Source organism: Alligator mississippiensis, chromosome 10, assembly GCF_030867095.1.
Source record: "Alligator mississippiensis isolate rAllMis1 chromosome 10, rAllMis1, whole genome shotgun sequence".
NCBI lineage: Eukaryota > Metazoa > Chordata > Crocodylia > Alligatoridae > Alligator > Alligator mississippiensis.
The window spans coordinates 24,901,224-24,926,609 of record NC_081833.1 but is presented as its reverse complement, the minus strand read 5'-3'; the positions used below and the strand labels follow the sequence as shown (position 1 = coordinate 24,926,609).

Sequence of the window (25,386 nt, the reverse complement as noted above, 5' to 3'; positions counted from 1 at the left end):
AGCTCGGTGCAATCTCAGGAGATCGCTCCATGCCCCAGCGAGCAGGGCGACTACGAAGACGGGGCTTGCAACTGCACTGACAAAGGCTTTTTTCATTGACCTGGGACAGGTGTTTCCAGGTGTACTCCCAGCAGAATCACTCTCCTGGCAGGTCTGAAACAGAGCTAATTAGATCCTAAAGAAACGCGCTAGGGGCATAGCTGGATTTCTCCAGCGGAAAGATTGAGTCTTTATTAGCGTCGAGGCTGTAACACTTCAACGACGAGACATCTCTGCAGTGGAGCCGAGACTACGTGTTGTCTTTGGCTTGTACAGTAACTTTGCAGTAACTTTTCTCTGGCTAAAAGTGCAACGGGGGAGAAATAAATAAATAATAATAATAAAAACCCGGAGTCCATTTGTTTAATGCTCTCTTAGCCCAATGGGTTGCCCGGTTTGGAACTGCAAGCATTAGTTTACAAACCCACATTCAGTGCAATTTTTCCTCATTGTCCCCGGGGAGAATTTGATTATGTTTCAATTTTTCAGGACTAAATGTATTGGAAAATCTTAAAAAAAGAAAAAGAAAAGAAAAACTTCACTACGTTTTATTCCCCCCCCCCCCGCTTCTTTTGCAAATATATTTAAAAGACCTGTTATATCCCCCACCCCCCACGCGCGCACACACTTTTGTCTCAACAACCCCTACTCCTTTAATTTTATGTGATCGATGCAAGACGTCATTTGGTCCATACGTAGGTCAATAAAATCAATGTTTATTCCTCTGATGAGCTGAAAGCTACTAAATTCTTCTTTTATATTCGCTCCCCCCGATTGCTTAAAGAGTAACTCCCCACCCTAAGCTAATGCAGAAATAAAGTAATACGGCGCTTTAAACATTCTCGTAGAGGACCTGGGTCTTCACTCCTTTTGACGCACCTACAGGTGATCAGTGACTATATAATAGCAATAGCAAGGCTCGGGGGGAACAGTAAGGCGTCTGCCACATTGCCAAGATAAAGTTGTGTGTTTCTTCCACACTTCGGGATCTTTTATGCTCCAAAATGGCTTTTAAACACGGAATCTCCCACAGCAAGTCCAGAGCTGTGGGAGGAGGTGGGGGAACCGCTCTCTGTGTTCAGATAACTTCATCTCGGTTGCATCCCTCCTGAGTTCATTTTAAGCCTCGGAAAAGAAGGCTCTTTCAGTGAACTCCGAGGGGGAGGAAGGAGAATTCAGACATCCTATTGAAGTTTGGAAAGGAAAACTAAAGCAGACCGCGAGCTTTTTTGCAGGCAGCAACAGGGGAAAATTGTAATAAGATCAATATAGAATGGACACAAACCTGAACAAAGGTTCACTAGTCTGCAGTGGGTTGAAGACCTTTGACATACATTGGAGATTAATTGGGCACTGTAAAAAGAAGGGAGGTGGGATTCCAGTTAATTAGTCAAGAAATGAATCAAACTAAACATTATAGGAATTGTCTCCGGGTACCGGTTTGTTAGTGGGGATTTGGGAATCAGCTTTTGTGCAGGACAAATTGGATGTGAGTAGCGTGGTGCTGCCTTGCACTGTAGTTTTGTGAACTGGCGACAGCTCTGGTCCATGGGAAAACTTAAAGGGGACCCAGCGCTGTCACAGAGCCTCATTATCTCATGTCTGATCCCATCTTTCGGGGACAGCACTTAATCAGCAGTGGCACACACAGTCTTTCAGGGCCTTGCTGATAACAACGTGGCCGCATGCAAACCACCGACGCCTTCTCTCTTCCCAGCCGTCCTTCACAGCTTCCCATTCCTCATTTCTGCCAGAAAAATGCTGCGACGTTGTATTGAAACAACTCTGTGAAGCCCTTCGATGCGGTGCAAGGGGTGTGGGGGGGATGAGTGCTAGTGCTTCTGATGCTTGATTCATATTCGTGATCGGCGCCAGCAGCGGAGGGGGACTCTTCAGGACACGTTTTCTAAAGGGTACATAGCCAGAGCTTGATTTAAAACCTCCTGAAGTGGCTAGGGGTTCGCGTGGGTTTGGAGCCAGGCCCCACAACACGAAGAGCATTTTACTTGGTGTGGGAACAGAAGGCCATTTTTCTCGAGTAACAATAACAATGACCCCCCATCTAAGCTTCAAAGTCAATTTTTCCCCAGTGTCTCAACTGATCTGACCTGTGGCAAAGACCCTGGGTATTGGCAAAGCTGGAGGCTGCAAGTTTTAAACGCTCTGGAAATCTTCGTCAGACGAGTCCCAGGGAAGAAGACCAGGGCGGACTGGTTCCTGTCCTGCTTTTAAGGCTGCACCTGTACGGAGCAAACACGGCCCCGCCGCTTCCACTCGGCCCCCAGCGGAACACGAGTCTGTTCCAGAGCTCAACAGGTGCTGAGCAGCAGCGCATACGCCTGCTCTCAAGAGAGGAAACAGAGCTCAGTGGAAACCCGGCGGGCCAAATCCGGCCGCTCCGTTTCGTGCCAAACTCCCAGGATTAAAGACTGCAGGATTTAACCCTTTGGAGAGAAGGATGTGTCCAAACAGGGGGAGTCCCACGCGGGACCTGTCTGGCCCCTAGGATCTGGTACATGTCACCTTCACAGCCAGAGAGAGAAATCCTTGCAGCGTGCTGCTGCCTTCCGTGCTTCACCTGCACGTCCAAGGGGGATTCCTTGGGGAGGAGGGATTCACAACGGGGAAAAAAAGAACCCTCAAAATCTCCTCACTTGCTCCAGTTTATAATTCATAACCTTGCTTTGATCGGCAACCCCTACGGGAACAATCTGCGGGACGGGGCTCCAATGGGTCTTGGTGGGGAGGAAATCCCAGACAGATCGGTCTGTGCGGGGCAGAGAGCGATAGTGTGTGCTGAGATTTGCACAAGGTGGGCAGGTAAAATGCGACTGCAAGAGACAGGCTTATCCTAGCGTGAATTCATGGGGGAGCATTCAGGAGCTCACTGTCGAATAACCCTGCTTCTTCCCCCCCCCCCCCCCGGCCCCAACCTGTTTTCATGCTAGTGTTTGTTTCCAAGGTCGTAATTAGACACTTGAGTTGAGGCTTGTTCAATCCATTTCCGCCGCGCTGCTTGTTACAGTGCAGGGGGGACAATAGGTGGGAAGAAGGATATGGCTTTATATTCCCGTGGGTGCTCGGGCCCCTCAGCAAACGGGAGCATACACATCTCCTTGGGGAAACGAAGGGGCAGGGAGGTGGTCCCGTTGCTGTGTGTGAAGGAATAAGGTCTCTCATACACTTCCCGTGGGCTTATGTGCAGAGGATTTGTATTACCTGGTGCTTGTTGGGAAAGGCGGAGAAAGAAAAGAGAACCAGATCACATATTATAGTGTGGTTTGCTCTTCATGTATGATAGTATGAGATTAACATGTATTATTCTGGCCAGGTATTAGTGTACGATGAGAGCCCAGCAATTACAAAGTATTGTCTGACTAGGGTAGTACTCTCCCGCTGGAGACCCTGCTACCCAAACGCACTGCTCGGTTGGGATATCACAGGGCGAAACTGGGGAGACAAACTATCCACTATGCCTGCGTGCTTAGGGTATGATGGCATGGTTGGAGACCCAGACTCAGCTCAGTAGACACTATTGTCCGACCAAGGCTTCTCATTTTATAGGCGCACACTTTGCCCTTTCCTATTTATAAAACCCAGTGGATTTCCCCGGATGATGAAGCAGTTTAATTAATGAATGCTCCGAAGGGATCGCCTCCTCCCACCCCTTATTTGCAGAGCTCACTAATTTGTCTTTTCTTCTATTGTCTGTGTTTGCTTAAGTAATAACATCCCTTTGTGGCTCAGGACTAATTACGTAGTCTCCGGGCTCTGCTGTGACTAGGAATTGAATTGACACCTCGACATATATATATATGTATATATATATATGATGGTGATGTAGTTAGTCTATAAACTGCAAATCTACCCGTCTCCGGCCGAACACACACACACACACGTAATCTAACTGTTGTGGCTATATAGTTTATGATGTGTGCGTGTGTGATTTAATTATCTGCAAGGTGCAAATCTACCCTGCCTTTTTGTCAAGGAAGTTTGCCAGGCTCCAGCTGACTTGTGGGGCTGAGTGCCCTGCGAACCCCCTCTGCCGACTCCATCTGCCTTTGCTTTCAGGCACTGCACCGCGTTATTTCCCCCAAGCCTCAGCGCTTGAAACATGACGGCTTCGTGCTTCGTTTAGGGCTGTGGGTTTTTACACAAGCCCCCAGCGCTGCCAGCATCACACCTGCACGCCCCGTGTTTTGCCATCAGCCGTAATGTTGCTATCTACTGCCATGTGGGCGCTTTCTCCTGCCTGCGATCGCCTGGACAACCTCGACGTGCCCAGGCTGCCAGCGTCTGAACGGCAGCCCCCCGCCCCTTCCCTCGCAGCCCCAGCTGTAAAATCACGTTATTCCAGCGGGGCAAGGTCAAGTCGCTCTCTCCAAGAAAGCCTTTGGAAATGTAGCAAATTCAGCGCCGCGGCTCCTATTACCCCACCTACTGCTAAAGGCTGCGTTGTCCCAGAGGGGGGTTTTCAAGCCCTGCTGTTTGGACGTGGACGGATGGTCCTTTCTTCAAGAAAGAATAACGCCCTGGAGAGCGGGTCCGAGCACATGGAGAAGAATCAGACATGTTTCACTTGGGAAGGAGTCTTGTTTCTTTCGTTTAAACACTCAGCGTGCATCAAGCGGGGACCCGAGCTGGAATTGACCCGGGTCAGCTGGAGCGGGAGCACTGAGCGCACAGACATTCATGGAGATCGCTACACACGCCCTTCCCTGCACTGATCCACGGGCTTAGACTTCGGTCTTTCCTGCCATCGCCGCCCGGACCCACTCAAACCCCAGCCATCTCATCCACACCAGAGCTCATTGCTTAAAATAAACCTTGTGAATAAGCCTATCTCCTCTCCTCTAGCCGTACAAAGCAATCCTAACGAGGCATCTCGTATTCATTCACCCAGTTTTGTACAGGGGAAGGCAAAAGGTGGGAGAGGTGTGGTAGAAATAATAGTGCCTCTTCCCAGAAAATAAAATAAAAAGCAAAGAAAAGGAAGACAAGACCAGACTTGCGCGTGTAGAGAAATTCACGCTCTCCATGTATGAAGCGCAACAGAAAGGTATAAAATCAGTTAGTAGTTCTGCAGTGAGCTGTAAAGTTGTCTCTCTGGAAGTATTTCTGATGTATTACTTAACATGCCTATACAGTTATCTGTCTCAGCATTAATGCGTCCATTAAATCACTATTGAGCAGCATCGAGCTATTCCCCCAGTACCTCCTCCCCTGGGAATATGGTTTCTAAACAGGATCAAACATCTGATGCTGACAAGTTATGAGATAAGTTATAATTAATTAGGATTTGCTACATCCACAGAATGGTTACTTTGGGGGGAGATCCGGCCAATAAGGTTTTCAGCTTGCAGGTAGGATCCATAATATTGAACCAAAAAAAAAAGTCACAGGTAGCCCAGCAGAATTGCAAAATCTTGAGCTTTTAGAATGCAATCAAGATTAAAGCAATTCTTGATGGGAAATGCACCATATAACTGCCTAATGAAAAACATGGGGACAGTTGGGCTGATAAAGGAACAGCAAGCAGTTCCTTGGATCTGCTTCTGTAGAAAAACAGCTCTCTGGTGTTTGGAAGGCAAAGTTAATAAAAAAATGGCATAAAGAAATGCACTCTCTCACACACACAAATCCAAGCCCTTAGTTTTTACAGAAGTGTATTTTCTGCAATTTTTTTCCACATTTAACAAATGCCTTTTCTTCACAAAATCTCTTACACCATAAAAAAAATAAATCACATTTTTTACATTGTCACTGTTTTACTTCTGCTGGCCCTGGGACAGAGTCTGTTCAGGTAATAGCTCAGCTTTCCTGTCTATCTCATTCCACCAGTGTCTTTCTGCTGTTTCAAAAGGTAGCAAACAAATGGATTTGTGTGCAAGTTGGAATTGCCCTTATTTGCTTTGCTTTAACAAACAGCTGAGGGGGGTTTACTTTAAGGCACACTATAAAAACCTACACACAGGGGGCAAGGATGTTAACTGGCAGTGTGGGGTTCTTTTTAAAGTCAAAGTGATTGTTGGGTTTATTTGCTTGTTCTCTGTAATAAATGAGAGCCCTTCAGGTGAGGAGGCGCTGGGAGGGTGGAATGTCAGGACAGATTTACACCTGTCCTTACAGCTTAAATTGACAACCCTTATAGCCTACAGAAATGACCACTGGTGCCAGGCAGTCTGGGGAAGCCAGCAAGTTAACTTTTTTTTCCTTCTTCTTCTTGCAACACAACACAAAATGGAAGGAGATTAGCCAAACTGATACATACACACACTCGTTAGCCTCCTCCCCCTCCCCTTCCTAACAGTAAGACAAATATCATAATTGACCCTTTGAAGCCCCTTCTCTGCACCTCCCTGCTAATGAAGGGCTCTCAGACTGCACAGCTGATATATGCACAGCCTCCTGGCTACACCTGCGAAGCAGCCAGAAGAATCTGTTTAAGGGGTGGAGAGGGCAGAAGTCTAAAGCCCTGGCTAGTTCCCAGTCCCCTCAAAAAGGGAGATAACCCTCCCTGCTTTGCCCATTCCTTATACCTTGCTGACAGAGCCTATCCAGATGCCTCAGGAATCCAGCCTTGTTGAAGCTGAAATCTTTGGTGAAGGGGACAAAGGCTGCATTCCCATCGCACAAGGGCCTGTTGCCACCTCTTAGTGCCTGCTGAAAACTGCCCTCAGGCAAGTCCTTGAGTGTGGAGTCTTGTGGAGCCAGGACCACTCAGCCACTGCATTCAATGCACCAGGGCCCACTCCAGTCATTCAAACTAGGACAGCTGCGGAGGCCTGGCAGATACATTAGCTGCAAGAGGGGAGAAGGAGCAAGTGAGAGAGTGTGCGCTGAAGTTTCAATAGCTAGTAGCATTGTACTAAAGGTGACCTAATATCATGCAAATGCTTTTTTATGCTAGAAGGTCACCAACATGTCCATAAGCCCCTACCATTAGGATTTAAGGGTTAAACCCACAAAAGGACTTCAGCACTGCCACAATCAGTACTCTGTCAATTGGGTGAATCATCAGTGAGCCCTGTATTAGGAACTAGGATTTTCCATATAGCACACAGGGAGAGTTAGATGTCTAGGATTCACAGGTGCCTGCAGGCTACTGGAGGTGTTGCCTAAGGTGTCTTATTGGAAATGTCAAACTAAGCAGTGATTCTCAACCTGGGGGTCCACAGACTATGTCTAAGGGGTCCACAAAAGACAACTATGATCAATCAAAAGTATGTGAATACCCACACTTCCAATTCCAAGAGGTCTGCACTTCCATTTAAAATTTCCAAAGGGATCTGCATCTCCACTGGACATTTTTAGGGATCTGCAAGTGGAAAAAAAGGTTGAAAACCGCTGTTCTAAGTTATTTAGACATCTAACTCTGCTTGGGCTCCTCAACCATGAACCTCTTCTGGAGTTCAGTGACAACACCAGGTTGTCCCTTTCTTATGGAAAACCAGACTCCCCCATCCCATTAGACCCAAGAGATCAGTGACCTGCAGTCATCTGGAAGAGAGGAGACCTGTTTTCAAATCTGCCTGATTTAGAACAAAGGCTTGAACCCAAGCCTTCCATATCCCATGAGAGTGCCCCAATTATCACTTTATTGAGTAGCTTGAGGTGAGGGAGCAGGGTAAATGCATTATTGTATAGTACTTAAGAATGAATCTGTTCTTCTGAGGTAAAAATTAAACCCTGTCCAAGAGTTTGTGAAAAGACAGTTAGTGATAGTGATGAAACTTGGGGCATAGATGGACATCACCTTTTGCTTGTTCTCTGCACATGGATAAAATTCACCACTTAATTGAGGTGGGGTGACTGGGGTTAGTTGATTGGGATAACAGTTGCAGGTTGGGAAATGTTGGGCTGGAAGAAATTAGGTGAGCTTGATAGACTGTGAATATGCTCTGAGAGGCCTTGGAGTCTTTGGAATGAGCCTACTCCAACAGGTTATTATATTTATTTTGTTTTGTAATGGTTGTAATTTTATAATGTGCTCTGAGGTAGGCAGGTTCAGTGGACACATTGGAATAAATGCCTAGAAATTGCAGCTAATAAAATTGCTAGAGATTAACTGCAGTATAGCAGATAAGCATCTATTTTGTAATCTGCAAAGTGCATGCTTCAGATCTGCAACTGTGACTGAACTTGCAAACAATAACTGCTCTCTGAAAGAGCCCTCTTAAAGGAAATAGTTTAAGATGCTGTTTTGGGGAAAGCACAGAGCATGTTATAAGGACTACCTGGTTTTAAGGGTTAATTGTTAATTAGATAAGTGAATGCACATGCACTACAATGCAAAGTTAAATAGCTGCACCTCCAAACCATTGGGAAGGCTGAATGAGGTTGCCCACTTGTTCAGCAGAGCCTCCTGTTCAAGCCACAACATACCTGCACTCCGAAATCTGCATAAGTGACCAGTTACTAGGATATGTGAAAGGTGTTAATCTTGACTGTTACAAACCTACCTGGCTAGCTGAGATTACTAGGATTTTAACAGTCTCTGACTTACATGAAGGGGTTGGTGCTGACAGCAGGCTTTGCTCTTAGCTAGACAATTCACTTCTCTCTTTCATTTACTGAAATCCAGATTTTGCCATGCTTCAGGGCATAGTGCAGGATCCTTTTGCCCTCCAAAGCATGGTCTGGAGGTGGGGAGTACATTCAGAGTAAGGAAGAAGCTGGTTTGAGATGCTATACAAATTAGAAAGATACTTTAGCATGACAATGTGGGGGTTTTTTTTGTATGATATATAGGTGCAGGCTGGTTTGGATACCTTGCTTTAATATTTTATTAAAACCTAGCATTGTACTTGGAGGCTGTGATATAAGCACACTAGGTGGACCAGAATAAAATCAATAGGCACCTGATCTACAACCCACTTAAGGTCAATAGAAAGCCTCCCATTGACTTCTATAGGCTTTGGGTCAAGACCTAACCACATAAATATCAAACAGCCTGGAGATTAGCATTCAGCAAAATAATAAAAGATGGGGTATTAAATGCTGGCACAAGGACATTTGGAAATGGAAGGGGAGAAAAATTAATCCATGTACATTACAAAGTATTCATAACCCTAAGTAATGTGGTGACTCCAGATTTTTTTTTTTTTGAAGGAGAAGCTGTGAAATGTATCAGCTCTTTGTACCTTTCACCACAAGTGATAGTTTTCCTAAGGGCATGTGTGTATGAGATAAACATGGGTGAGTACACACATCCACACACGCACACACATTGCTTGTACGTTCCTGAGAAAATGAGTGATGGCCAAATTGCCCAGCAGCCTTCACTTTTTTCACATTTCTCTCCAGGTTTGCACCAAGAACAGGTGGCTTTCGCACCTAGCACATATTTTTCCTGGCTGAGTGTTAACAGTGAAATGAAATCCTTTTCTTTGACTTGGAATTTTGATGGGAGATGTAAAGGCGTCTCGTTGGGGTGGGCGTGCCATATCTTTCCACACCAACATTCATCATTTCTTTGTTGAAAAAGAGAGCAATAAACTGTACCCCGTGCCTGTTATTACTCCGCAAATTCAAAGGCGTCTCATTTTTTAATAGGCCCTTAGCCATAATGCATGCGTCTCATCATCTATCATCTTGCAGTGACATCTTCCTTGATGCAAGAAGATGGTGAGTGATGCTGCTAAATATGAAGAGTAAGGCAGAGAAGACGAAACCGGCAGCAGGGGGAGAACTGTAGCTTTTCACAGCCACAGGTAATAAAAGAGAGGGGGAGACTGTGGCATGTTCTAGGCAGGTGCTCATGGGAAGCAGAAGCATAAGGCAACCGTCTTTCTCTCCTCAGGCTACTTGCATTACAGAACATAGTGAAGCCACTCCTCTTCTAGTGCAGGTAAGTAGAAAATGGCTACTCAAGGGCCAGGGACTGAAACATTGATTCTTTCCTTTGGCATGGCAGCCTGCATGGAGGAGGAAATGACCTTCTCTATGTTAAGGGCCTGCTCAAATTATTTTCCCTCAGAGCACAGGAGGAGGCCCCAGGGACAAACTGACTCACTCATGAATTAGACTGTCTTTTCTCTTAGGGGGTGCAATTGCACACATTACATTTTCTGTAAGGATAATTTATGTTAAATCCACAGTCAAGCATTAAATACAAACAAAACATTGTCTAATATACCTGCCCTCCTTTCTGTCTTGAAGAAATTGTTTTAAAAGGAAAAGGCCAGAACTTTAGCTTCAGTAAAACAGAGTAGCCCAAGTAAAACCAATGGAGCCAAGCTGACTTATACCCACTGAGAATATGGTCTTATCATCTGCTGCACTACAAACCACGATATCAGTACCAGCAGACAGAGATTTGCAAGACTTCTGCTGTTCTCTGTAAAGTGGAGCTTACTGCAATATTGTGTTGCCTCCAATCCATTTGCAAAGGCCTTAAATGGCAACAGCTGATTTTGACAGCTTAGCAGTAAATCTTTCACTTTCCCCAAAAGGGATTGGCAGTATAGAGTTGATTTTCTTTTCCAACTTTGCCTTGCAACCTTTTTCCTATCACATAGTATCATGGAAAAAACGACATGATGTAATTACTGTTTATGGTGTCTTTCCTACCCGTGCTTTAAAGGACTTTGAAGTATAAAGGAATTTTAACTCAGGGGCCCAAGTGAGGTAGATAAGCATTACAATGTCCATTTTACTTAGGAGTAAGCTGAGGCACAGAAAAGATAAATCTTTGATTTTTTCAGAAGTGTCTGCTTAGTTGGAGGACCTCATTTTCTGAGTGCTCAAGGCATAAGATAACTACTAGGTGATGCTAAACGCCTAAAGCTCCAGTAAAAACCAAGAGAATCTGTAGATAAACTGCACCCTTCATCAGACTGGAAATCAGTCTGATGGTGTCTCACACTGGACACCCAGAAGTCCAGGCACCCAAAACTGGCAAACATTTTAAAAATGTTGATCTGAGTGACTGATCATGGTCACACACATTTTGTGCCCATGATAGGAAGAGAATGCAGGAGTCCAGACACTTACTATATCCACCTTTTTACTTTCACTGCATAAATTTCAGTAGATATGGTTGTAGAAGTAAGTAAACACACAGCATTTAATACCACCTGTCAGAGAGCTGACTTACAAGGAGTTGATTCAGGGTGGGAATGCAGTATTCCCAATTGATCTTATAAGATGCTCAATGCCTGTACTTGTCATGAGATAAAGTTGTCACATTAGAAAAAAAAGAGGATGCACTTAAATTACATTAGCAGTGGGAACTAAAGGGGAGTGCGTATTAGACCACCAAGGCAGAAGGAGAGAATCAAGTACAAAAGAGAGTTCAAAGTAGACACAGGATTTCTATTACAGGGACTCACTGAACAAAGCACTGTACAAACAGATAGCACAACAGGATTCCTACCCTACAGTTAGCAACATCTAAACACACAAGACATGGCATGTGAGGGGACAGTACATAATCCAGGTCCCATTCCATTGCCTCATCCACTTTGCCATACTGCCTCTGTCCACCATTTCTTTGATGCAAGCACTATCCTAGAGCAGTGATTCTCAACTAGGGTGCCATAGCACCCTAGGATGCCTTGAGATCCTTTCAAGGGTGCCATAGGGTGCCATACTATGTTAGCACTGTTAAGTGTGCAAACATGATTCATAAGATAAACCCAGAGATTTCAAATAGAAATTCAAAGCTGTGGTCTTTCTGAGGACTTTGCAAGAGCTAAACTGCTCTATTTTTTTTTTTTTTGTAGTCAAAAAAGAGTGAAAACTAAGGGCTGGCATTTTCCAAGGAGTGCCTTGAGTCTATCCAGGGGTGCCTTGAGTCTAAAAAGATTGAGAACCATTGCCCCAGAGGATGATGGTATCTATTCCATACTTATTTTTATGCAAGCAGTGAATATGAGGAAGTGTACAAGTCAGATATATTGAAACAAGAGACTGTTACACCACACGAGGCAATTGCAACAAATCACATAGACCATGCTAAATTCACCTGAGAACTACGCATACTAATGAAAATTAGGAAGCCACATACTAGTGGCGTAAATCAGTATAGCTCCATGGTAGTCTACAGAGATACATATAACACCTAAGGATCTGGCCCCTGGTACTTACCACTAACCACAGGTATGAAATCAGAGGATTATTGAGCCACCAAGTCCACACCTATCTTAACAAAATTAGAAAGAAGGATCCCAGGCCAGTGAATTGGATTTTACCAGCAGGTGAACAGATAATTTAAAAATGTGTTATAAAAGGGCCTTGATAAACATGTTATAAATTGGGAGAAAAGAACAAAGCTTCACTATGGGTATATCATGACTCATTTATCCATATAAATTCTCAGAAAGAGTTAACAAAATAGTTGGCAGAGAGTATATTTTATGGAGAGGTTCAAGGGGTTTTGATAAAAGTCCTTCACTGGAGTCTCTGAAGGATATTTTATAATCAGGTGGTTGGGAGATAAAATGCTGTCACAGATTAAAAACTTGTTGAGACAGAAAGCAGAGAGTAGGAAATAAAACAGCAAATGACAAGCATGGAATTAATTTTAGAGAGGTGTCTCCAGGATGATTTTGGAAAGCAGCTAAGAGCATGCTGTTTTTGTGATTAGTATTAATTTGCAATAGGAGAATATATAACAACAACCATAATAATAAACATGGCTGATCCAGTATCTATAGAAATAGAAGACACTTTTGTCATTCCCTACTTCAATTTGAGTAGCCTCAGGCCCAAAGGAAGTATAAGGTGCTTTTAAAGGAAAGAAACATTCATACTTTCCCAACCTGTTCAGGCTGGTGACCCCTTACTTGAAGTAAAAAATGTTCACAACCCCTTAATTTACTATAAAAGTAAAAGTAAAAACATATCAACAATAACAGTCATAACTCTGCATGGTTCATTTATGGATGTGTGTTTCAGGAGGTTAAAAGAGAATACCTGACCTTAAAAGGTAGGGGAGTGTTAGCAGAGGAGCACGATTTTCTTTGCAAGAGTGTCATAAAATTTTTAATGACTCACAACACACCAATTGCCTTTCATGATCCCCCAAAGGGTTGTGACCTAATGTTTGAGACGCATTGAAATGGAAGAGGTTATTGAAAAAAACAGAAATGTTTTGCTGGTAATTTCCAAATACTGAGGTCAGTCAAGATTAGGTAGAACTGTTATACATTCCAGAGAAACCTGAGAAAACGACATAACTGGGCAAGCTGCTAGCAAGCAAACTTCAACTACTTACAAATGCAAGTTAGCACCGTTGGCAACCAAGCCATATGTGGACAGCCAGTGTGTCTGGCATGAAAGTCCTGACTGTCAAGTTAATGGGATCCCTGGCAATGGGAGTTAAGGTAACAGTTGGGGAGGGAAAGCGTATTGGAGAAGCACTTAGGGAAAGGAAGAGTGTTGGGGGTTGGTGTTGGCAGAAGAGTTTGGGACCATGGAAGCTACAAGGGTAGGTGCCACCAAATTCAATGTTGCTATGTCTTGGTGGCAACAGGGCTTGGCAGCACTGGGTGAGGGCAGTGGCTGATTAGAGTACCACTATTTCAGACTGGATTTGTAGCACACTTGCCAAAAAAGTGTGCCACGACTGGCATTCAGTGACCACAAATTCTAGTCCACTAATGCAGTTTGATGAGTTCCAAAACTCTGGTAGTTTCAGAGCATAAAAGTAGGCACAGCCCTGTCAGCACCTTGCTGAAGATGTTTGTTCAATGGGCATCAGCAGTCAAAGAATTAAATAAGGCTCTCACCTAGTAAGTAGGATTGGGCTGTGCCAATTACTTTCATGAGAGATCTTTGAAAAACAACTATGCACTACAGAAGCTGATGATAGGGATTTACTTGATTAATCTGCTCTAAGACTGTACTAAACCAATTGAAGGCACATTGCTTCTGCAAGTGCCATACTGAAGATGAGACAAACCCAAGGTCCTGGCCACTTGGGGATTTCAAGATCTCATGGCTATTTTCACAAAAAACCCAGGAGCAATCAAATGGAAGGTGAGGCAGGGAAATCCCCTTCTCTCTGGGGAATACATTCCCTCTTGCAGGTTCTACTAGAGACACCTTTGATATCCAGATCAGAGTTTTCTTAAGCCACACATCTCCCAACCTGCCCAGTTCCCATACTGACAACTAACTCAGCATAGGAATATCTGACACAGAACAGAAAAGGACTTTGAACCATTGACCCTAGTCCCTCCTATCATCATATCATATAATTCTATGCATAGACTTAACGAGCTCCATCTTCACACTATTTTTTTTTTCTCCCACTAGACCTACCGGAAGCCTGGCCCAGAATGTCACTCTTCTAATGGTTAGAAACCTTTTTTTCTGATACCCAGCAAAGAGATATTGTCATATAAGCTTGGTGCTATGTTTGTGTTTCAGAACCACTGAAAGAGATCCCAGGATTTTAACCATGTACAGCTAACTGGAGACAAGTGAGGAACTGGCATTGCTAATTCTTTTTGCTTCACCATTTTACTATCCATCCCTCTTTCTTTGGCTGCAGTCAATGTAATGTAAAAGAAGTTCAAAGCTTACTCGATTTCCCAGGTACTGTTCATTCTGTTGTGCTGTTTGCACTGTACAGTGAGGTGCTCTCACAGACCAGGCTCCCCTGGGGACAAATGTGAGTGAAAGCAAGCTTCTGAGGAACTGACACTGACTTATTTTGGACCCTTGGCCCAGTTACTGGTACATTGTACTATTTATTGGGAGACCTGGGGCCTGATTCACCTCTGAATTACTCATTTTATACTGCAGCAACCCTGATGATTTCAATGGAATTACAGCAGTATAAAAGAGACAAAGGTGATGTTGAACCTGTATACATTTTCAACTGCCTTTCATTAGTTATTTAGTTAGTTAGACAGACTTGGATGATTAAATACTGAAACCAAATAAAATTGACGGAACCTATTCATACTAAAGGCAGAGTGCAGAGCTTCTCAGCTCCCACAGATTTTAAGGGCAATAGAAAGTGTTTGGCACTTTAAGGAACTGAACCCTGAGCAAGGAAGCTATTGCACAGACACTAGGGGCTGCAAACACAGCAACTCTTAGAACAGAACACAAGAGACCCAAACATGCTCTGCCTTACAGCTGAGATCCTGGGAATCCTGAACATAATGCTTAGAACTGATACCAAAACCAGAGATATTTGGGTAATTTCCAGATATAAGTCTGTTGGATAGTCAGATGGTTGGTGGAACCAGTGCTATTACTGCCCTTGCAGCTCTGCTTGAATGCTGCTTCCCAGGCACTACAATCTACTTGTGCAAGCTGTATTTACCAAACAGCCTGGAGAGCTGGTCTGCATGGAGTCGAAGCATTCTACTGACACTGAAAGTTCAATAAGTCCAAGGAGTGATTTGTTGCAAAATCTTTTGACCCAGTGTGAACAAGGCCACTGGACTCACTTGTTTTACTTCATTCTCAGACTCTCATTGAGCTTGACTTGGAAAAAACTTAAAAACAGTAAGAAAGGGAGATGGCCTTAGTAACACAAAGACATTCTGCTCCCCCCTACATAACTATGTCAAAGGGTCCGCAGTGGTAGAATCAGTGTGGTTTCACAGCGTACGTAATGGAAAGACTCAGTAGAAGGGAGACAACACAGAAGGGATATACAACAAGAGCAATTCAGAGTCAACTCATGGTTTTCTGCTCACCAAGGCAAAGATGCAGCTCTAATCCTGATCTGTAGATCTCCCCCTTCCCTCAATGGAAATTCTGTCAAAACTGGTTTATAATGGAATATTATGGGCATATTTCAACATTTTTGGAAAGAATGAGTCAGCTTCCAATGAAATATTCCCATGGACTGCTGCATCATAGAATTTTTCTGGAAAAGTTATATTTTGCATGAAAATTGGGGGAGGGGGGGTCAAAAAGTTGATTTTTTTCCCCCTCATGGGACATGTTAATACAATTGATTTTTTTGTTTTTCTTCAATTATCTATGATAAAAAAGAAACATTTTCTGACCTGGTTGAATTAAATGGTTTGAGTTGTATATGTTTCTAATGTGTAAATTATTAATATATTGTGACACAAATCAGAGACCAAGTTTGAGATAAGGGCTATTGTTTATTGGTGTAGCGCCACTGAAACCAGTTGAACTAGGAAGATTTACCTGGCTGAGAACGTTTTCTAACTTGCACTTTCACAACTACCATTCAGTGATCCAGCTCAAGGAAGATGGTGTACTAGTTTCAGGACAGGAGATCTCTCACAGTATGGGAGTGGGATTCCTGCTTCAGCCCACATCAGGTAAAAGGGATGAATTGCCTCAAAGAGATTACTCTTAAAATAAAATTTAACTAAACAACATATTTTCAGCAGTCCCTCCCTAGTCTGGAGCTGTACAAAAAAGTTTAGAGGCCTTGCCTATAGCCCTTGCTTATTTGATTGTAAGACTGATGCTCCATCTGCCTTTCTGACCTTTTGGGGTTGCATTTTCCAAAAGAGGGAGACTCAATTTTGCTACGCTCAAGTTTTTTAGAAGAAACACATGCAAACACACAGTCAAAGGTTGTGTTAAGCCCCATCTGACTAGTAGAGGTAAGACCTGCTAGTCTCTGTAGCAGGGAACACACAAGGAAGTGATACAGCTTAGCTAGCATCATGTCCAGCTGTCTGACATCCAAGCCCAAATGACCTGGTACCCATTTATAGCTGGGTCAACTTGCCTTTAGTACAAGCCCAGAATAAGGTTTAAATGTACATCCCTGGTGTCACAGCAAGTTATCTTAACTGCCCTGCCACTGTGCCACACACATTGACATGGCTGGTATAACATCATTCTTTACAAAAGTTATAGGATTCCAATCATTCTCTCGATAATGTTCTCATTCTCACGCTGGGGCATAGAGTCTCCATTGATTTATGGTGGGCTCTTCCATTAGCTATGCCCCTTTCTGCTGCTTGGTAACAAGGTGTGAACTTCAGGGAGTAAATAAATGAACAGACTGTCAGGCCAGCTGAGCAACATCCTCAACTGAGATAAGTTGGCAGACAGCTTTGATTTCAGTGGCTGGGTTGCATCAGCCAAGATTTAGTCCAGTTAGTTGTCATCAATCCAGATTTGTTTTCCCTTCACCAACAGAAATGCTGAAACATGATTGAATAAAATGACCACCCATCTCCTGGATGGCCCTGTAGCATTAAATTTTTTCCTTCTCCCTGCTTAGCATTTCTTTTCTGCTAGTGACCTTTTTAGTGAGGATAAAAATACAATTTTACTATTTGTAGGTCACGGTATTTCACAGGTACGAGAGGCCTTTTATAGCACACAAGCAAATGGCAAAGAACATAATTTGATTACCCTTTAAACTCCCAATAAAGGTGCTAAAAGACTAGAGTGTTTTCATGTGCTGTGTATAGCCTTAATCTACTCGGTAATACACATGAATGTTCTTCCAACACAGTGAATTTGTTGAATGTCTGCAATTTTCTATCATCCTTGGGCCCAGCAAAGAAAAAAACAAAAAAAAAATGCCTTGTTAAGTAGCAATTCAAAGCCTGTTTTTCTCCAGAGAGACAGGTGGAACCACCTTAGTGAGTTCATGTCTGAGAAAATAAGGCACTTTAGGCTAAATCTACCAAGGAAGTTGGTGCTGGATCACCTAACTTTTAGGTATTCTGTCACCTAGTATAAGGGTTGGGAACCTATGGCCTGTAAAGCTGGTGGGAGAGCAGGTAGTAGTGAAGGGTCCCAGAGCTACACACCTGCTCCTGCTTTTCCCTGTGGGAGATGTCACTGTTGCAGAGAAAGGTGTGCTCACAGCCAGCAGCAAGGGAATTAACACAGCCCCCCTATTGCCTCTGTTGCCTTTCTCACCACAGATTCATCCTTGCTGATTGCTGCTGGCAATGGGATTCAACAGCATTTGGTGACAGGGTTGAGTAGTGATGGCTGCAGTAGGGGGGTGCCAGACAGTCCCTGCACCTGGTGGCCATGCCAACACCATTCCTTTTAGCAGCTGTATCTTTTAAGGGGATGAGGGGCTATGAGGCTGACAAAGGCACTGGAGCTACCAGGATGTGAAATCCATGCTACTTGTGTTAGCTGTGCACCAGGAGGTATTGGGGGAGGCGGGAGGTGGAAATCACCTGATAAGGGGAGGAAATCAGAAGCCCACAGCAACCCATCATTGTTTAAAAGGTTGCCAGGACCTGACTTAATTGATTCCACGGCCAAAAATAAGTGCCTAGGCTCCCTGTCGCTTCCTCTGCCTGAAAAATGGTGTTTGTACCTGAAATTTTGAACCTAGGTCAGCCACATCCCAAGAGGATGCTGTAACTCCTATGTTATGCCATATAAATAAATAACCACCTTTTCCTCCGTGCTATATTTCTATATGGATGTCTGGAGAACACCTATCAAACTGGGCTTTGAATTTCTTCCTGAGCCTTCAAATGGCCCGACCAAAAACACAGCACAAAGAGAGTTTTGAGCTGACATTTATTATTCATTTCAGGGCTTAGCTCCTTCATGCTTTGAAAATCCAGCCAGCAAACTCAGTGAGGTGACACCTCTGAATCCTAATGATGTCACCCTGAAGGTCGATATTCCAAACTCTTGATTTGTTGAAAATTTTAACAAACACCCAGACACTCTCTTAAAATGGGAGAGCTTCAACAAAATAATTGTTGCATCCCCCTTAAGCCCTGGATGCAAACACTACTGAAATAGCTGCTAGTGCTTTCTTCTTCCATGAGGCCTCTCCTACAGCCAGCCTTATACATTTTGACTGATGGAAAACTTGTGTCTCTGTCCTACTGCTCAGGTGTAAGCAATTCAGAGATATTACCCTTGCTTATACCTCCTTTCTCTCTCTCTAATCTTAGAAGCCACCAGCCATTTAACTACCATCAGCACAAGAGAATGGGAGGCAAAAAGGAACTGTCAATTTGTACTTACAACACAAAGTACTTATGTCAATGGAACATGGGCATCTTCTATTCAAATGATATTTAAAGAGTAAGGGTTTACCTACACAGTGAAATTGACTATCAGGACTTTTAAAAATGCAAATTATATTGAAAAGGGTCATTTAAATAAAGAAATAGTCCCCACAGAGAATTATACTGGCACAGCTACAACAGCATAATTTTAACTTCACAGTTCTGCTAGTCAGTTGCTCAATTTAGACCTACTCTAAGAAGCTCTAGAGTAGCAATGTGCATTGTGTCTTAGAGGTAAAACCAGAGCCATAAAGTCTTTCAACATATAAATGGCATTTATAACAGTATTTCCACACATGAACAGTGTGATATGATCTAGATTTCTGCACAAAAAAAGGATTGATTTTTAGGAACAGGTTTTTTCCATCAGCAAAGCTTTCAAAGAAGTGGATTATTTCACAGTGTGAAAAATTCTTGGGCAGCTGATTTTTAAGCAGAATGCTCTATCTTGTTTAGGATCCCTATCAGCTAGTAAAATTAAAAATAACAGCACCAGCATCTGTATGCCTGATGCCTGGTTCCCCATTTTTGGACTGGTGGGGTTGCATTACCCAGAAATATGAGAATCTATATTGCTGGAGTTGGTCTTTTAAGAAACAAATACTCTGATATAGCCAGCATATTCCTATTATTATTATTGCTATTATTTTCCATGTGGAAATTATCTAAATGGATGTACATTTCAGCTCACCATCTGTCTTATTCTTAGTGACTCTTGAGATCACTGATAAATAATAATACATCTTGAGGTGATTTTACACACAAAATCTATCTAGAAGAATGAATATTAAAGATTTTCTTAAACTTTGATCCAAAAGAAAGCAGTATAGCTCTATGCAACATGTACACCATTTCATCATTGGTAGCTGAAAAACCCAAATGATCAGTAGAGGAGGACATCAATTCTTTTTTGTAAACCTTTCTTTCTTTAAGCCATCTTTCTGATAAGTTCATCCCAAACAGCAATTCCAACTGCTGCCATGCTATCATTTATACTGCTGGTCTAATAATTTAATTTTCATTGGGTTGGGTTGTGGGCAGAATGATCTTACTAAATTGCTTCACTTTGGGTAATGCTCATCCTCTGGACAATTTTGATTTATTTCTGCCATTGACATTTCAAGTTTCTTGAAATTGATTCCCTTATTTGAAGGAAAAATATTATTTTTGGCATTGAAGAGATGCAAAGATTGTATGTATTCATTATGACTTGATACAGAAAATACAATAATACATCTTACATACACACACACATACACATACAGAGCCATGACCTATGCTCTCTCTTCTGCCCCTCACTTCAATAAACTATACTGACATAAGTATTTTTATACCATTTTAACTATCTATGTTAAAAGGTTTACACTATTTAACTATAGCACCATGGTTAAAACACTACAATTTTAGTATGTAGGCAAGGGCTACACATACTAGAAGTAGAAGAGAAAGTTGCACCAGTTTAACTTAAAATCTAATTTTAAACTGATTTAGTAAAACAGGTGCATGCTGCTGTGTGGTCCACAGTGCCATAGCAATGACATTTGGCGCCTGGGGCAAATCCTGCTGTGGCATCCTACCCTTTGCCCCATGTGTAGATCCGGAGAATACATACCCCTCCCCCCCCCTTTCCCAACCATGCCCGGGTGTGCATGCAGCAGTAGGAGCCGCTCTCCCCCCGCCCGGGTGTGCATGCAGCAGTAGGAGCCGCCCTCCCCCCACCCTCGCGCCCCCCAAATTGAGCCGCTTGTGGTTCCGGCCCGCACCCCCAATCCATCTGGGCAGCACCTGTTGGTGCCCCTTCGCTTCAGTGCCCAGGGCAGCTGCCCCACTCACCCCACCCCCTTGCTATGGCACTGTGTGTACACACTTATTCTGGTTCAAAAGTGGCTTATTTGAATGTTGGTTATACCATTCCTGACTGTCTTCAAACTAAAATGAACTAAGCCTGGCTTAAAGTGTCATCAAAGGGTTAGCATTAGCTTCATGAAACTGTTGAAGTTAAACCAGGGAGACTCGCCATTCACATCTTCAGTTGTTTGGATACAAATTTGTGTCAATATTTATTGCAGATTACATGCACACACACATGCACAATGCTATGTATATCCTCCCTATGTGGCACCTCCTTGCACACACATACTTTCAGGATCTGGTGATTCTTTAGGACTCTGTCTTTACTTACAGATCCCTTTGCCTGCTTATTACTCCCTAATATGAATAGGAAATTAGAAAAGTATCACTAATCCAGACTAGAGTGGTTTAGAAAGGCTGAAACCTGAAGCACTTCTATCTGAAAGCTGGTTCTGTATTGCATATTTTATTCTCTTTAATCAGACCTCACAAGAAAATTATTTTGTATGTTTTGGGCATATAAAATATATGCCATACAAATTAATACTGCATCTTGTTTAAAAACTAATAACCCTGCATTCCTATTAGTAATTGTTACCAAAAAAGAAATGAGATAGCTTTGAGCAGTTCAGGAAATGCCAGGAGGAAACTATAGAATCAGGTGGAATAGATATTCCCGTGGAAGAGTATGATGATGGAGAAGCACAGAGCACTTTTTAAAAGGAGCGTTAGGGGCATCTGTGAAAGTATTTAAGCTTGCTTGTAAGGTTACTAGTGACCGTATCTCAATAAAACAAAACAGTTGCAGCATAGCCTCCCTTAGGAATATACATTCCTGGAGACAGACAGAATATTGTGCAGACTATGACAGACAGACAGGCAGATAATTGTGCAGACTACTCTGCATTAGATAGTAAATCATCACCATCTTGGGACAGAAACTAATTTCCCTTTGACCCAATGGTTACTTTTAATGCAGCAAAAGCTTCTGGGGATTGAAAAGACTGAAAAGACTAAACAAAGGAGACATTTGACTGTAGTATGCAGAGGGTAAACTTCCGTCTCCTGTCTCACCTGCTGGACAAACCCTGGGCTAAGGAGCCTCTTTAATACCCCTCCTAAGAAAAAGGAAAAGAAATAATAGGGGGAAAAATGAATGAAAAGGGATAAAGACCAGTCAATAGGCCCAGGGACTCTTGTGCAGAACACAGAGCAGGGCCAATCTTCCCTAATCAGCGAGGTAATTTGTAGCCAAGGCTGAGCTTTTGAGAACCAGGCCATTACTCAGCCTGAAGATGCCTTTATCCCTCTTCTGAAGGATAGACACGGCTCCATACTGGAGGGGGAAAAATAAATGACAAGGCTTGGTCTGGAGGGCTATTTGCCTGCATTTGTTTTGCTGCTAAGAAGCTGTGCCATTGCTGAGGTGCACTTGTGGGTGCCTAAGAAATGCAAGAGGGGGGCTGACAGAGACCACAATAGTACAGTCCTCCCGGGAGGCGAAACCAGGGCATGGGTGTCCTAAAAGGAACAAGGAACTGAACAGATGAACTATCTGGCTTTGCTGAGAGAGTCTGTGGGAATAGTGTGGGAAGGCAAGGAAGGCTTCCCTGTCTCCCAAAAATAAGCTGCTCTGAACCATGCAGTGATCTGGGAGCAGGGCTGGCCTTTGCTTCCCGCAGGCTCCTACTGGTTACGATGGTCAGTGCTACCCAGGCTGGGAGTATTTTGCTTCGTCAGGCTGCAGTTTTGCCTCCAGCAGCTGCACTGTATTGTGCAGGAAAAATGCCTGCCATGGGGACAGAGAGGAGGGCATGCAGAGGGGGAAGAAAAAAGCTTTTAATACCTGGACAGTCTCTCACATTTTCTTACTGTCTTTCACATTCTCTCCCACTTTCTCTCTGTTTTCCAGAAGCCCACAGGTCCAGTCTCAGCCCTTGCTTATCTCCCCAGCAGGGGTGGGGAAGTCCCACGGAAACAACGCACATTGAATTGCTGTGTTAGTAGGTCTGAAAGACAGGCTGATACCGCCCTTCAAACTGAAGGTAATTAAGCCACGCTGAGAGTCTAAGGCAAGCTATTTTTTACAGGACGATGGGGAGAGGGCACAGAAGATTGAAGGATCTACATACTGCATTGGGCTACTTGATTCTGCAGGAAAAAAAACCTAGGTGCCATTAAAGTTAATTGTTTTTATTGCTCGTTTAAAAGTGTCTTGTAAATCTTTTTATGGTCTAGCCAAGGAGCATGGGTGAGGCCTAAATATAACAGGATGGGTAAGGCGGGGCAGGAAAATAATAGATTTGGCAAAGTCTTCCCCACTCCAATTCCCTCAGTGCTGTAGAGCTGGGAACTTAGTAACTTTCCTTCAGACAAGGATCCTGTGAGCTTCTGAGCACAGATCTCAGGTGAAGTTTAAAATTCAGATGCATTTGTTTTGCCTTTGTTTCCTAGAATCCAGCCAGGTCTATTTCCTGGCAGAGAGGCTGTCCAGAATTCAGGACACGGGAACAGACTTATCAGTACAAAATGTCAATCCAAGAGGATATTTTTTAAAATATTCCTTTTTAAAAAGGGCTTTCTTGCTGAGTGTCTCACTCTCTCCCCAGTCAATGTCACAGTCCTCAACAATTCCGACAACTGGGCGATTCATCACCATGTCTATACCACAAAGGAAGAAGATATATTTTTAGCTGAAATGGCATCCATTGATTTTTGTTTTCTCCCCCTTAAACCATAAGAACTATTAGAAAAATTAAAGAAGAAAGAGGACTTGCAGCTGATGAGTACGGGGGTTAAAAATGGTTGGAAGCAGATATTTTAATGGGAGGGGGGGAATGTATTGATCCTAAAGAGCTGCTCTCTGACTTTTGCAATTAAAAAATAAAATAGAATGAGCCAAAAAGATTTTAAGAGGGGGATTTGAAGCCATGGGGTCATTTTGCTTCTGTGAGCAGCTTTCTGCTCTTATCAAATGGACCAAGAAATTAATTCATTGGTTGAGGAAGATTCAAACCGCATTCACTTTTGATTACTTTGAACAGGGGATGAGGGGAGAAGAGAGACCCCAAAAGAAAAAAATGTTAGTGTCCAGATACTCACCTTTTTTAAATTGGTCCTTTCAATGATTCCTCAGCAAGACTCCCAAAGGATTTATCAGGAGAGAGAGAAGTAACTAATGGCACCTTTTCCTAAAGAGAGACCCAGTTTGTGCTTTGAATGTGACTGTTAAGGGACACGACTTTCTTTCCTCATATTTGTAAACTCTGTATCTTTCTAGTTACCTCCATCTATCCACACCTTTGTATATAGGTGCATATCATACACAGTTGGGCAGAACAGTGTCTAGAAATACGGAGGAGGAATATAAGATCTTGATAAGCCTATGTCTATCACAGAATAGCTCTTTGATCCTGTATACTCTCATGGAGAAAGTTAATCCCTATGTTGTGATATAAGTACCAGATGCTTCTTGCAGGAATTATACCAGGGCATAGGGTTAATGCCCAAGCTTTTCTTTAAAGTGTCCTGTGGATTATTCCCTGATTAAAAGGATTGTTCTCAAAATGACAAGAGTGTTAGGTCTAACTGTTGTTGTTGTTGATGAGGCATGGGGGAGACTTTCTGGGGAACAGAGTGTTTTGATTTATTTTGTGCTTCAATAACCTTTGTCTTTAACTTGACCTCTTGCACCATTGCTGGGAATTGCTTGTGAACAAGAGAGAAAGGGAAAGTGTTTGCTTTGGGACAAAGATATAAAGACACCTATAAGTGCTTCTGCAATGTCTTTAAATAAAACTAATCAATCATTCACTTTCCACCCAGATCTAGAATCCAGTGGACTTTTATATAGGAAAAAAGAGCCTGTTTCATAAGCAGATTTGCAAACTGTTTTCCACCTAAGGTTTTTTCATTCCAAAGATCAGTCCCTTGCATTGTCCACCAGCGCAATGAACCCAACTTGCTATGTATCCAGGTTCCAACTTGCCCTTCCCTAACATATAGTGTCATTGCTTTAATTTATCTAACTGGCCACTCTTATGTAAAGGTCAAAGTTCAACTACCTGAGTGCATAGTTTGAGTAAACTTAATGTTCATAATGTCTAGATAGCACTTTTCATCAGTAGATCTCAAAGCACGTAACAAAGGAGGGCAGTATCATTATCCACAGTTTACAGCTGGGGAAACAGAGGCAAAAAGAAGTGAACTGACTTGCCTAAGGTCACCCAGCAGGTCACGGGCAGGCCATGTCTCTGAATTCCTGATCCATCCATCAGATGACCAGCTCTTCATATTGCTGGAAACTGTACTTTCCCACTGGTGTTTTCAGCAGCACTAAAGAGGGAAGTTCAAATTCAATTGTACTACAGAAATGGACCTGGTATAAACAGGATTGTCTTGTCTCGGTGCCTCTCCTATCCATTGCTTTTCTTATTGATAAATATATTTTAAGCTCCTGTTTCTTCTTGGGAAGCTATGGTATGCAGAGTTCTCATTGTCTGGATTCACACAATGTGTGAGTTGATTGCTTTAA

General features: G+C 43.0%; 2 long non-coding RNA genes across 3 annotated transcripts in view; one reads left to right on the top strand and one right to left on the bottom strand.

Annotated features, from left to right (window-relative positions):
• Positions 1–2,962: 2,962 nt before the first annotated feature.
• LOC132243561 (uncharacterized) overlaps positions 2,963–25,386 on the bottom strand; it is a 174,998-nt gene continuing 152,574 nt past the window's right edge. The window contains exons 3-4 of the long non-coding RNA XR_009455188.1: positions 7,282–7,360; positions 2,963–6,843 (exon numbers count right to left, since the gene is read on the bottom strand). This is a non-coding gene — a long non-coding RNA (uncharacterized LOC132243561). The remainder of the gene's footprint in view (positions 6,844–7,281; positions 7,361–25,386) is intronic.
• LOC132243560 (uncharacterized) lies at positions 7,302–24,501 on the top strand. Of its 2 annotated transcripts, XR_009455187.1 has the most exons (6): positions 7,302–7,985; positions 9,643–9,755; positions 9,845–9,892; positions 14,305–14,344; positions 16,215–16,304; positions 22,765–24,501. It is a non-coding gene; the product is annotated as an uncharacterized LOC132243560 (long non-coding RNA). The 2 variants fall into 2 exon arrangements; XR_009455186.1 differs by lacking the exons at positions 16,215–16,304; positions 22,765–24,501 and having other exon boundaries at positions 7,310–7,985; positions 14,305–16,047.